Raw genomic sequence first — 14503 nt, 5'->3', positions numbered from 1 at the left:
AGATGAATGTACAAAGGAGAGGAAAAGAGAACTGGGGGTAGGTTGAGAACTAATGGGAGAAATGGTTGGCCGAGCGGGACAGAGAGAGGGGGTGTGAGCATATTACTTGAAATTGGATAATTCAATGTTCATACCGTTGGGCTGCAAGCTACCCAATCGGAATATGAGGTGCTGTTCCTCCATCCTGGCAATGGGGGAGGCCAAGAACAGATGGTCACTATGGAAACGGGAAGGGGAGTTAGCAAACAGCAGACCTTGGTAGACTGAGCGCAAGTGTTAAGTGAAACGGTACTCTAGCCTCTAGAGTGCATCTTGCGCCTACAACCTCCTTATTCACTGAACCAAAGCTGAATTATTTATCGGGTCAGTAGTGCAGCACTTAGTAGTGGTGGATCAAAATAAAATATGAGAGAGCTTTGCAAAGCAAAGCAGTTTTTAGGCTTTGCCATTAACTATTGTACTGCCTATGCTATATCACCCAGGAGACAAAGTGGATTATTACATTTGGATTAACAAGCTGCCTACATCCTGTTCTCTGCACAAGAACCTGCAAAGACACGCTCAGTGGCCGCTGATAATCACCATGTCCTCAATGTCATTAGAAGACAAAAAAACTGTCGATGTCAAAGATAGACATAAAATGTTGGAGTTACTCAGCGGGACAGGCAACCTCTCTGGAGAGAAGGAATTGGGTTTGAGAGACGGTCTGAAGAAGGGTCTCGACCCGAAACATCACCCATTCCTTCTCTCCAGAGATGTTGCCTGTCCCGCTGAGTTATTCCAACATTTTATGTCTATCTGTTATCTGCAGTTCCTTCCTACACATACTGCTGATGTCAGCTCATTTGAAATAGGCAGTACTAGTGTAATCACAGATACCGTATTCAATCATAGAAAATACAGATTTAATATGGCATGGACCAACAGCAAGATAGAATACAGTAAATCCTTGTTTTAACGGACCTCTGTATAATGGATTTTACTTTTAAAAAAATAAAATTTTAAATCAAAAATATTTATTCAAATATTAAAATAATATATACAATACAATAAAACCAAAACAGAACCCACCGCCAGAATACTATACAAACAAATATACCAATTGAAACTATTATACAATTATATTACAATCCCCATCCAGGATACATCCAATCCCCCGCAGTGCCCAGCGGTCCCGGAAATCCTCCAGGGTGCCCGTGGACAGCGCAAAGTCCCTCTCCAACATCACCCGGGCACGGATGTAACCCCGGAAAAGGGGTAGGCAGCTTGCTCGGGCAGTGCCAATGGATTTTACTTATAGTGAGTTGTAGACTAAGTTTGTTGTTTCATGGAATGACCACTAGGCGGGTGGAACGAATAGAAACATTGAGTCTGTGCCGACCAGTGATCACCGACACACTCGTTCTGTCCTCACACTAGGCACAGTTCACAGTGCTTAGGTTAGTTTAGAGAAACAGAGCGGAAACAGGCCCTTCGGTCCACCGAGCCCACGTCGACTTGGTGAAAACGCACACCTCCAGATTCAGGGCCAGCTTCTTCCCTGCTGTTATCAGGGAACTGGTCCATCCTACCACAACCAGAGAGCAGTGCTGAACTACTATCTACCTCTTTGATGACCCTCGGACTATCCTTGATCGGACTTTGCTGACTTTACCTTGTACCAAATGTTATTCCCTTGCCATGTATCTACACTGTATATGGATTGATTGTAAACATGTCTTGCCTTTCTGCTGACTTTCTGCTAACTTTCTGCTGACTGACGCAACAAAAGCTTTTCACTGTACCTTGGTACACTTGACAATAACCTAAACCGAACTGAACGGAGAGGGTGTAGTTCTTCTCTGTAACTTAAAACATCTTTGATTTCTAACTTTTCCTTTTTCTGAAGAACTATTATCAAATCAAAACATTAACTCTGCTTCTCCCTCCACACATACTGCTTGATCTGCTGAGTATTTCCAGCATTTTTGTTTTTGTTTGATTTCCAGCATCTGCAGTCTTTTGCTTTTTTATGACATTGTTTTGCTTTTATACCCTTTTTAACTGTGAACTGTACTTTTTTACAACTTCACATATATTTATCAAAATGAATAATATAAGCCACTTCCCCAGAGAAATTAAGTAAAACCATCTTACATTATAGAAATGACGAAATATTGTTCAAAATGCTCAGAAACATGTGAACAAACAAAATATTGGTCTTACTCCTGCAACTTTATTTATTTTAGTTTTTTATGTACTTTTAACCAGGAATAGCTCATCTCCAGGTCAGTTATACATATTTTACTATTCCTAGTACAATTTAAGGGTTTTTTGTTGGCAATAAAAGGTATCATTGTGAAAACTGGTTATTTGCTGTGATTAAAAAATATAGATAAATGTTTTACTTTTGATTTCTATAATAGATAGATAGAAATTATGAATAATGAATGGCAACTATATTGGTAATTAGAATAATCAAACCAAGTTGTTTATTTTTACTCTGCATCTAACCTGCATCTGTATGGAGTTTGTACGTTCTCGCCGTGACCTGCGTGGGTTTTCTCCGAGATCTTCGGTTTCCTCCCACACTCCAAAGACGTACAGGTTTGTAGGTTAATTGACTGGGTAAATGTAAAAATTGTCCCTAGTGTGTGTAGGATAGTGTTAATATGCGGGGATCGCTGGGCGGCGCGGACTCGGTGGGCCGAAGGGCCTGTTTCCGTGCTGTATCTCTAAATCTAAATCTAACCTGTGGTGTCCCTGCCTTTCCTTAACAGGTAGTTTTTGTTACATATACGCAGTTTAAACATTAATCAAAACTGCTGATCATGCAGTTTACAAGCATCAACCACAAATTTGTTCAAACCCATCGACAGCTGTCTGTGTTCTCATGTTCCTCGGACCTTTCTTGCAAGAAACCCAGGTACATTACTGATTAGCACATTCTGTGTACATGGATGTGCCAGCTAGTCAGTTACATGTGTGCACACCAGTGGTCTGATTATGCACAATGGTTAAAAACACAGGATTAACATTATAAAGCATGTTGTCAGCAGTGTAAAAAATAAATGAAAATCTCCTCACGTTGGTCTGGGGACATTTTTTCAACAATTAAATATAAAACACTCACAATACATTTGGAATCACAAAAACACTTAATACTTTTCATACTTTAAACAGACTTGCTACACTTAACACAGACAGGTTGATGTGCATTTCAGAGCTAGAATGCCATGATAAATAAAAAATGTTATGATATTGAAAATATGTACAGTATTAAAAAATATACAGTTAATGGCAAGACCCTGAACAACATTGATGTGCAGAGGGATCTTGGAGTCCACGTTCAAAGCTCACTGAAGGTGGCAGCACAAGTAGATAGGATGGTAAAGAAGACTTGTGGTATGCTTGGCTTTAATGCCAGGGGATTTGAGTATATGAGTCAGGAAATCATGATGCAGCTCTATAGGACTTCGGATAGACACATAGATACATAGATAAAATGAACAATAGGCGCAGGAGTAGGTCATTCGGCCCTTCGAGCCAGCACCGCCATTCAATGTGATCATGGCTGATCATCCACAATCAGTACCACGTTCCTGCCTTCTCCCTATACCCCTTAATCCCATTAGCCCTAAGAGCTCTATCTAACTCTCTTTTGATAGGCCGCATTTGGAGTTGTGTTTACAATTTTGGTCGCCCCGTTACAGGAAGGTTTTGGAGGCATTGGAGAGTGTGCAGAGGTGGTTTATCAGAATGCTGCCTGGGCTAGAGGGTTTCAACCACAGGGAGAGGTTGGATAGACTTGGATTATTTTCTGTGGAATGTCAGAGGTTGAGGGGAGACTTGATAGGGATATATAAAATTATAGGGTACACAGTCCGAACCTTTTTTCCCCCAGGGTGGAGATGTCCAACACTAGAGGGCATAGCTGTAAGGTGAGAGGAGAAACGTTTATTGGAGATGTGCAGGGGACGTATTTTACACTGAGAGAAGTGGAAGCCTGGAACACATTGTCAGATGTGGTGGTGGAGACGGAAAAGAAAGTAGCGTTTAAGAGGCTTTTAGATAGACACATGGAAGTGCAGGGAATAGAGGGATATGGATCATGTACAGGCAGGTGACATCAGTTTCACTTGGAGGTGGACACAAAATGCTGGAGTAACTCAGCGGGTCAGGCAGCATCTCTGGAGAGAAGAAATGGGTGACGTTTCGGGTCAAGACCCTCTGTCACCCATTCCTTCTCTCCAGAGGTGCTGCCTGACCCACTGAGTTACTCCAGCATTTTGTGTCTACCTTCGATTTAAACCAGCATCTGCAGTTTTCTTTCCTACACATCAGGTTAACTTGGCATCATGTTCGGCACAAACATTCTGGGCCAAATTTCTGTGCTTTACTGTTCTATGTCAAAAAGTTGTCAATATTTATGTTTTTTTAATTTAATGTTCATAATTCAATGGAAATATAAAGTTGTAAAGTAAATAGGGTCAATGATCATTTTAAATAAGACATCTTGGCATAATTTTCAAACATGAATGAACTGTTTAAACATAGATTATTATAATCTATGATCCTCAGTAATTATAAACTGTAAAATTGAACAAGTTAATTTTATAGGTGGTGGTTTGTTTCAGCAAAATACATATTTGACATACTTTATACAATGCTAAAAATAAATGTGCCCATATTTTCCATTGATTTGCCCTCTGTGTGATTCCACAAAGAGCAATGGTGCATAGGCCAGAGATCAGATTTGCAGTCTCCCTCACTGCTGCGACCACTGACTTTTTCTTTCAGGTTGTAAGATGGAAAAACTGGTGCACACGGTTGCCAATTGGCGACTAGCAACATTTTGAATACCCACTTGTCAGTGAACCTTTGACTGCCCACTTACGGACAAACGCCTGGTTACTTGATTGTTGGAAAATTCAGGGCAAAGACTCTCCTAGCCTTGGTGTTGACGAATGGCCTCCTTTGGCAGTGATCGTAGCTCTGGACCAGCGAACTTTGGGCGTCTTTGTTCAATGTGACGTTGCATGGGAACGGAGGTCACTGCCTCAGAGTTGGGGAGTTGGGGCAATTGGGAAGGTAAATAGTCGGAGGTGATGAAAGAAACGTACAGCTCACTTTGAATAGCCTTAATCTATCATGTTTTGTATGTCATCCAATTTTTAAAAATAATTAATTGTGTAATTACATCATCGGCATAAACATTGATAAACTTTTGTTGGTTTTCTTACCTGGTATTTACTTCAGTCTGTTTAAACAGTTTATTAAAATACAGTTGTTGCAGTTACTGGGAATCTCACTAATGTCCAATAATATTTTTCAATCTAAGCTGTGCTCCATAACCCACTCCTCATCTACACTATTGCTTTATTAGAAAATGCTTCAGCTCAGGTTGTCTTATAGACAATAGACAATAGGTGCAGGAGGAGGCCATTCGGTTCTTCGAGCCAGCACCGCCATTCAATGTGATCATGGCTGATCATTCTCAATCAGTACCCCGTTCCTGCCTTCTCCCCATACCCCCTGACTCTGCTATCCTTAAGAGCTCTATCTAGCTCTCTTATGTGCATTCACGTAGCAGTCTCGCGTGCCCATTTGCCCACACAGACCAACATTCCCCTTCTACACTAGTCCTACCTGCCTGCATTTGACCCAAACCTGTCCTATCCTTGTACCTATCTAATTATTTCTTAAATGTTCCAATAGCCCCTGCCTCAACTACCTTCTCTGGCAGCTTGTTCCATACCCCACCAGCCTTTATGTGAAAAAGTTACCTCTCAGATTCCTATTAAATCTTTCTCCCTTCATCTTAAACCTATGTCCTCTGGTTCTCGAGCCCCCTGCTCTGGACAAGAGATTCTGTGCGTCTACCCGATTTATTCCTCTCATGACTTTATACATCTCTATAAGATCACCCCTCATCCTCCTGCGCTCCAAGGAATAGAGTTCCAGCCTACTCAATCTCTCCCTATAGCTCAGACCGTCGAGTCCTGGCAACATCCTTGTAAATCTTCTCTGTACCCTTTCCAACTTGACAACATCTTTCCTGTAACATGGTGCCCAGAACTGAACAAAATGTTTTTCAGACTCTTCATCTACTGATTCTTTTAAAATCATCTCACTTGTTTTGTTTTCATGATCATCTTGAATCATCTCCTGTATTAGCATTGTGCTGAATGAGAACTTGTTATCCCTGCATCTTATACTCCCTCACAACCCTAACGCTCTCATGAAAACCACCAACCTCAGTTTGAGTGATTAAAACACACTGACTGCTTGGGTCTCCATTTATAACTGCAGCCCATATTTTACTTATGATATTATCACCTTTCCATTGTCTGTAAGAGGAAGCTCAAAACTACACAAATCTACACGCAGCAGGTGAATTATGTTTATTGCTTCTAGCTGAGTAATACCAAATGTTATTGTGCTTGTACAAGCCTTATGCTCCACTTTTCTTTAAAATCTTATCCTTTCATGTGCTTTTTCTGTCTCTATTCTCACTTCCAAAAGGTATTTCTACGTTCAACTTTCAATTGACACAACAATGTTAGTAGGTTGCCATCAATTAATCTTCTCATTAATGCTCAGTTTTCCAGGGCCACAGTTTTTGAGGCCAATTCACTGGATGTATTCAAGAGAGAGTTAAATATAGCTCTTCGGGCTAACAGAATCAAGGGATATAGGGAGAAAGCATGGATGATCAGCCATGATCATATTGAACAGCGGTGTTGGCTCAAAGGGCTGAATGGCCTACTCCTGCACCTATTTTCTATGTTTCTATGTTTCTATGTTTCCCGATCTCATCACAACCTTGGTCCTAGCATTGACCAAGAAGCTGAAGTGCAGAGGTGAGGTGAGACTGACTGCTCTTCACGTCAAGATACCATTTGACCAAGTGTGGCATTACAGAGCTCTGGTAAAACTGAAGTCCAGGGACATCAAGAGGAAAAGCTTGTAGTCACACCTCGCGTAAAGGAAGATTGTTGTGTTTTTTTTTAGGAGAATCTTACAAGTCCCAGGACTTTCATCCAGGATTTCCTCAGAGCAGTGTTCTTGGCCCAGTCACCCTCAACAGCTTCATCAATAAACTTTGTTCCGTTATTGAGTCAGAGTGGGGATCTTTGCTGATTATTGTATTATGTTCAGTTCCAATTGGAAGCCCGCAATAACTGATGTAGTCGATGTCCGATATCATTAACATCTCGGCAATATTCATGCATGGCCGAAAAATAACACAGAACATTTGCGATGAGTCGAGTCAAAGAGTCATACAGTTTGGAAACAGGCCCTTCGACCCAGCTTGCCCATGCCGCCCAATATGCCCCATCTACACTAATCCCACCTCTCTGCATTTGGCCAATACCCCTCTAAAAGTGTCCTATCCATGCCCCTGTCCAAATGTTTCTTAAACATCAAGTCAAGAGTTTTTAATTGTCACATGTACTGACAACAGAATATTTAAATTATTTTTTGCCTCATAAGTGCAAAGCCATTAGATTAAGAGTCTGACCACCTACCCTTGACATTCTGTCGGGTTACCAGCATTGAATCCCCCTCAATCAACATGCTGGGAGTCAGCAATCACCAGAACATCAACGTGAACAGGCCAATAAACGTAGTGACATGTGTACATGGAGTGTGTGAAGTTGCAGCCCCTGTACCACTATCTAAAGGGGCTGCTCCTTGCCTTCTGGCTGCATTTCTCACCCACCATCCTCATCTTTGGACACCCTGTGCGTAGGGGAGAGGGCAGGGCCGAAGATGTCCTGGTTGGGTTGCTCCTGGGCCTGGCCAAGCTGGCCATCCGGGAGTCACGGCACCAGGCGGAAGAGGGCTCTGCCCGAGCCGGCTGCCTGCCCCATTTCTGGGGTTACGTCCGCACCCGGGTGGTGTTAGAGAGGGACTTCGCGCTGTCCACGGGATTTGCAGGACCGCTGGGCACCGCGGGGGGTTGAATGCATCCTTTACAAGGAGTGTAAGATAGTTGTAAATAGTTTATTGTTTGTCTTATATTATGGTGGTGGGTTCTGTTTTGGTTTTATTGTACTGTATATATAATATTAATATTTGAATAAATATTTTTGATTAAAAAATAAATAAATAAACTTAGTGAGTAGAAGTTCAGGTATTTTGTGGTGGGCAACACACCTCCTGACTTCTCAAGGTCTTTACAAGTCATAAGTCAGAATCACAACAGATTATTCTATACTTGCTGAGACAAATGCAATTCACAAGAATTCAACATCAACTAGTACAAACTAGCCCGCTTGATCAATTCCCAACCAACAGCCTACGCGTTCATTTGCTCTACCACGACACTCCTCAGGGCTTGTGCAGCACGGAACCGCAGATGCCGTTTCTATGTTCAAACACCAAAGATAGACTAAAAATATTAGACTAACAACTGGACAGGCAGCATCTCTGGAGAGAAGGAATGGGTGACGTTTTGGATCGAGAACCTTCTTCAGACTCAGGTGAGAGGGAGTCAGAGATATGGAAGGGTAAGGTGTGAAAATGAGAGATCAAAGGGGACAAAGCTCAAGAAAAATGTAGATCATTGGGGAAGGTAACAAAGAGGCATACAAAAAAAATCAGGAGGACAGTCAGACTTGTTGGAGAACTAGGATGGGGGAGGGATGGAGAGAGAGGTAAAGCAAGGGTCGCTTGAAGTTAGAGAAGTCAATCTTCATACCTCTGGGTTGTGAGCTGCCCAAGCGAAATATGAGATGCTGTTCCTCCAATTTGTGATGGGCCTCACTCTGACAATGGAGGAGGCCCAGGACAGAAAGGTCAGTGTGGAAATGGGAGGGGGATTTAAAGTGTTTAGTAACCGGGACATCATGTAGACTGAAGCGGACTGAGCGGAGGTGTTCAGTGAGACAATCGCCGAACCTGCACTTGGTCTCGCCGATATATAGGAGTCCACACCTGGATCCAGTAGATGAGGTTGGAGAAGGTGCACGTGAACCACTGCCTCACCCTCTGTCAGGGTCCTTGGACGGAGTCGAGGTGGGGGGCGGGTACAGCGACAGGTGTTGCATCTCCTGCGGTTGCAGGGGAAAGTACCTGGGGAGGGGGTGGTTTGGGTGGGAAGGGATGAGTTAACCAGGGAGTTGCGGATGGACTCTGTGGAAAGTCTGTGGAAACTGTGGAGGATATCTGTGGAAAGCGTAAAGGGGTGGAGAAGGGTAAATGTGGCTGGTGGTGGGATCCCGATGGAGGTGGCCAAAAATTTCGGAGGATTATGTGCTGTATGTGACGGCTGATGGGGTGAAAGGTGAGGACTCGGGGCTCACCATCTCAGGGCTTGCAATCTATAACGTACGCTGCAGTTACTTCTCTAGGCTGCTGTTAGCTGCAAACTATAACTCCAAATAGGAAAATAACAGCAAGTTTATGCGTACGTGACCAACTGCATGATTCCCCCCTCACCAAGTTGCGCATCTTTGAGCCCATCACTTTTGTAGCAGTACTCTAAAAAGCTACCCAAACCCATCCTGTTAGCCACCACTTCCCAAATTTGTTGTTTTAAGGTATTTATTCGATTCTCCTTGGTATCTATTGCAACTACCATTTCACGTACTGCTTGCAGTTCATAACAAACATTTAGAGCCTTTCTTCAACTTTCAAAAGGGATGCATTCCTAGAAAACATTTGTGAAACGTTGTAAATGGAAAAGGATGGGTGAAATAGGTTGTGGACATTTTGGTTCAATGTATTCCAGTGAAAAAGAAATTAGTGGGCCAACAGTTTCAAAGAAAATTCTCAGAAATTCAAGACACATGTCCCGAAGTGCCAATGGCATTATATCAAAAATTCATTAATCAATCTTTTGTAAAGTGAGGATGCCTGAATTTTTTTTAAAAAATCTTCCCTGGAATTTTTAACCTATTTTCTTCAAGCTGTGTCCAGTTGCCAGTAGAAATTTTACCAATTTTCCTCACGCTATTCAACACAGCCCTGAAACCTCTTTTCTGAGAAAAACAACCACATTTTCTCTTGATAGCCACCAAATGCTAGAGTTACTCATCCAGAAATGCTGCCTGTCCCACTGAGTTACTCCAGCATTTTGTGCCTATCTTCGGTGGTAAACCAGCATCGGCAGTTCCTTCCTACACACTTGCTCTTGATCCCCCACACATCTGATCAAATTGAATGCAAGTAGAAATCTGGAGAGATGCATGAAAATGAGATTGGTGATCTGTTATCACCCACCTTGCCCCTATGTACAATATCACGATCTACCCCAAAAATATTCCACGGCACGAACCATCCGTTCCACATTAGATCTATAATCTGTCCTCAGATTGTCAATAATGTTTATTTTAAAACATCTATACATGTACAGTCTAATAGTTAATTATATCTCATCGAAATTATCATGGTTTTGAATATCTTTTCTCTTAATTTAGAGCAATATTTATTTCCCAAGTTAGATGTTATTCAAAAAGGGAAATAACTTCTGAAATTGGTGAAGCATATCAGGAGCTTATTTATGTTATTTAGTTTTTAATTATTTTAATGATCAGTGCCTTCATTCTTGCCACAAACCTCGTTACATGTCTTCAGTTCACTAACACCGTCACATTACCCACGTAATTGTTTCCTTCCATTCCTTTAAAAACTCACCTATACTGTTCTATTCACCCCTGCCCCCGGATCCTCATTTGCATTAAAATCAAGATACAAATAAATGAATCTCCTCTGAAATTTATCAGATCAGTGCAATTCATCATCATTCCAGTCTATTTTTTCCTGCAGAAATCCAAAAGCGTTTAGAGGGCAAACATGCTTTACTTAATCACAATTTCCTAAAGTACATTGTATTTTCTCCCGTTCTTTTTAAACACATTAATTTAAACACGTTCAGCCCACCAAGTGCATGCCAACCATCAACCACCCATTCACACGGATCCTACATTAATCCAGTGTTTCTAATTCTCCACGCAATCTCATCATCTCCTCCTAGATTATACCAAAGTTCCTGCTTTACCAATTAACTCCACTTTCACTAATAAAGCACTAGTTCTGGTATCAAGAGACAAATAAATTAACACACTTCGAAAGCTTGATCACCCAGAATGCAATTGAAACTTAATTATCTGAAAATGACAAGTTTTAATTTTATAATCTCCATGTTGAAAATGACCAAACAGACAACTGCTGCAGTAATGAAACTACTGTAAATACTGCATGCTAAGGACAGATTTTCTAATGAATTAGTTAGGTATCTGACAAACAAAAAGTGCTATTTTACAATAGAATTCAATGAATGAGCTTCGATAGATGCAAATATTAATCTTGAAAGTACCATTCAAATTATGAATACTTAAAATGTTGAATAGTTTAATGATATGCTGACATTTCATTTATGAAGTATTCTAATCATGATTTTCTAAGTTGGATTGCAGATTGTATGGTCTAAATACCTGTGACATCCTTTGGAAGAATTAATGTAAAATCTTAACAAGAACTTTCGATGGATACAGTTATATTAATCCATTTTAATGCAAAATCCCTCAAGCTTGGATCTATTTCAGGGTTGAGCTAACGCCTAAATCCCCTTTTCCCTGGATTTTATAACTATTAGGTGGAAAATTGATATTAATTTTGGAGGATAACATTTCTTCCTCTTCCAGGAAAAGAACTGTATTTGGGACAAGTATCACTTTGTGTTTGCAAGGCATGGAGATGAACTGTCTGTCAATATCCATTTGTTCACTTACCCCAGGATGGTGTCTCTGGCAGGTCAGCCGTGCTCCATATGCCCCGTATTTCTGCATGTAGTTGGGTTTTCTCTTCCTTTGCCCTTGAGGTCATTATCAGAAAAGGAGAAACAGAAGAATTCATTATTTAAGCACGGTCATAAAAACTGTGCCTAGAGTAACATGGGAAATGTTACCAAATCTCAATTGATTGTACAATTCCTTTCAATGGATCGGAAACCTGAGCAGGCAGTTTGGTCCAGGCATTGACTACGCTTTCTGTTCGTCTCCATCTTTCAGCACATAACCTTTTTTTATGAGATTTGCACTTCTTGTCGATTTAGCAAAATTAATGAATAATCAGACTGTTGAAGAGTCCTGTCTGTGGCGTACAGAGTCTGGAAGGACGAGGTGCAGAAGAAAGACAGACATTGAATGTGAGCCACGGTTATCAGAGTAATTCTGTATTTTACCAAGAATGTTTCACCCATTCAGTCTTAGCTTAGAGGTGGTTTGTCATTTGTTTCATTTTGAAGAGATGATCTTCTGTGGCATCCAAAATCACAAATGTGATACCTGCAAAAAAGCCATTAAAACACCCTTGAGTGAACAAGTATTTTCTCATGATCAATTCGTCCAAGATAAAATCTAACTACACTGATCCCTGATTTTGACACTGGGTGCAGTGTCTGTTGTGGGCATGAAGTGCTCATGATTGGACTTGTCTAAGCCTTAGGCCATTTTAATTCATCACTATACAGAAGGCAGGAGTCCGAGCCAAATATGGCAGGAATGCTAAGAGGGAGCAAGACTGTGTGAGGCTCTCCCTTGGTCGGGAGAGGTACCCTCTGCTATGGTGAATGGAAAACCCAGCAGTGAGGTGAATGAGGATGTGGTCAGGTGATGGAGAATGATACGAGGATTGCTGGTGTCACAGAAAGGAATACTCCTGCTCTTCCCGGCCCGTGGAAACCTTGGACAAATGTTGATATGTTAAAATGCCTGGTCAGTGTGAGGGCATGAGTCTGTAAGAACTAGCCACATAGGTGAATTGGATTGGAAGAGCTAGAATTGGTAAAGCAGGAATTTCCGTTCAGTTTAGTTTATTGTCACAGTGAAAAGCTTTTGTTGCATACTATCCGTTCAGCAGAAAGACAATACACGATTACAATCGAGCAATTTACAATGTATAGATACATGATAAGGGAATATCGTTTCGTGCAAGGTAAAGCCAGCAAAGTCCGATCAAAGATAGTCCAAGGGTCATCAAAGAGGTAAAAATTTGATAGAATCTAAGACGTTGATGAGAATGTGGGGAGAATTTTAAAAATGGGATTCGTGTCAGATTAATGTAAATGGGTGATTGATGGTTGGTCTGGACTTGGTGGGCTGAAGAGCCTTGTCCATGCGATAGCTCTCCATAACTATTAGACTCTATGACTCTATAATTGCAGCTGTCAATTCCACCACTGAGAATTAAAATCACATTGATGCTTGAATGACACTGTCAATTGAATGTCCTCCCTGTCAAAGCTCACATGTGAAGTATGGCCACAGAGAGGTGAGATTGTGACGTTACATTGAAAGGCTGAAAGTTAAGGGAGAAATTGTAAGTTAACAACAAAATAATAATTTATCCAACATTGAGTGTCGAGGAAAGGAGGTTTATTTCCCTGCAGGTGACAATTTGCAATTAACAATACCATATCACATGATGACAGCTATGGTTGAAATTATCTTCAGTCCTGGCAGTATTGGTGACTACGACCCAACAGACAAAGGCACTGATGATTGATTATAACAATTATAAATGATTGTTGGACATCCATGGTGTGAAAATGCTGAGAACTTTCTCCTGCACTCTGTCTCTTCCTCTTTGTTTTATCTATTGTATTTAAGTTTGACTTGTTTGCTGTATGTGTGGTATCTGATGTGTTTGGATAGCATGCAAAAGGGCGGCACAGTGGCACAGCGGTAGAGCTGCTGCCTCACAACGCCAGAGACCCGGGTTGGATCCTGACCACTGGTGCTGTCTGCATACAGTTTACATGTTCTTCCTGGAAATAGTGGACGTTATAGTGTTTGCCAGTGGCGCAGCGGTAGATTGGCTGCCTCAGAACGCCAGAGACCCAATTTTGATCCTGACCACCGGTATTGTCTGTGTACAGTTTGCACATTCTCCCTGTGACCGCGTGGGATTTCTCCGGGTGCTCCGGTTTTCTCCCACATTCCAAAGATGTGTAGGGTTGTAGGTTAATTGGCTTCAGTAAATTGCCCCCAGTGTACAGGTTGTGAAAGTCGAATAACATAGAACTAGTGCACGCATGTTCGATGGTCGGCGTGGACTCAGTTAGCTGAAGGCCCTCAAGATTCCCCATCTCCCCAGGCCTCTTACAGGCAATTCCATCTCCTGAAACTGGGACCCATGACTGACTTGTTTTCTTCTGTTTCGTTCTATAGTGATATTCAACTAGCGCACGTTGCTTTGGGCTGTTGGAGAACAAGGTGCAAAAGATAAGCAGCATCCTGAATCCCTATCCCTCTCTTCCATGGAGAATACTTCAGGCATTCGTTTGACTTTCACATTCATAACTTTGATTGGGAGATTTTGTGCCAAGTATTTAAAGTGAACAGCACCATGTGCAGAACCACTGTGAAGAGGGCAATTGACATTTTTTTCTCCTGAACCAAGCAGATTAAGGTTAAGAGGACAGAATTGTCAATGGCTCTGTTCTCGTGGGTTTCTGCAGTCCTGTACATGGTGAGTTTCTGCTCAAAATATTGGACAGTAATGAGTTTGATCT

The sequence above is a fragment of the Rhinoraja longicauda genome, chromosome 12 (genome assembly GCF_053455715.1).
Source record: "Rhinoraja longicauda isolate Sanriku21f chromosome 12, sRhiLon1.1, whole genome shotgun sequence".
NCBI lineage: Eukaryota > Metazoa > Chordata > Chondrichthyes > Rajiformes > Arhynchobatidae > Rhinoraja > Rhinoraja longicauda.
Note: the sequence above shows the minus strand (reverse complement) of the source record.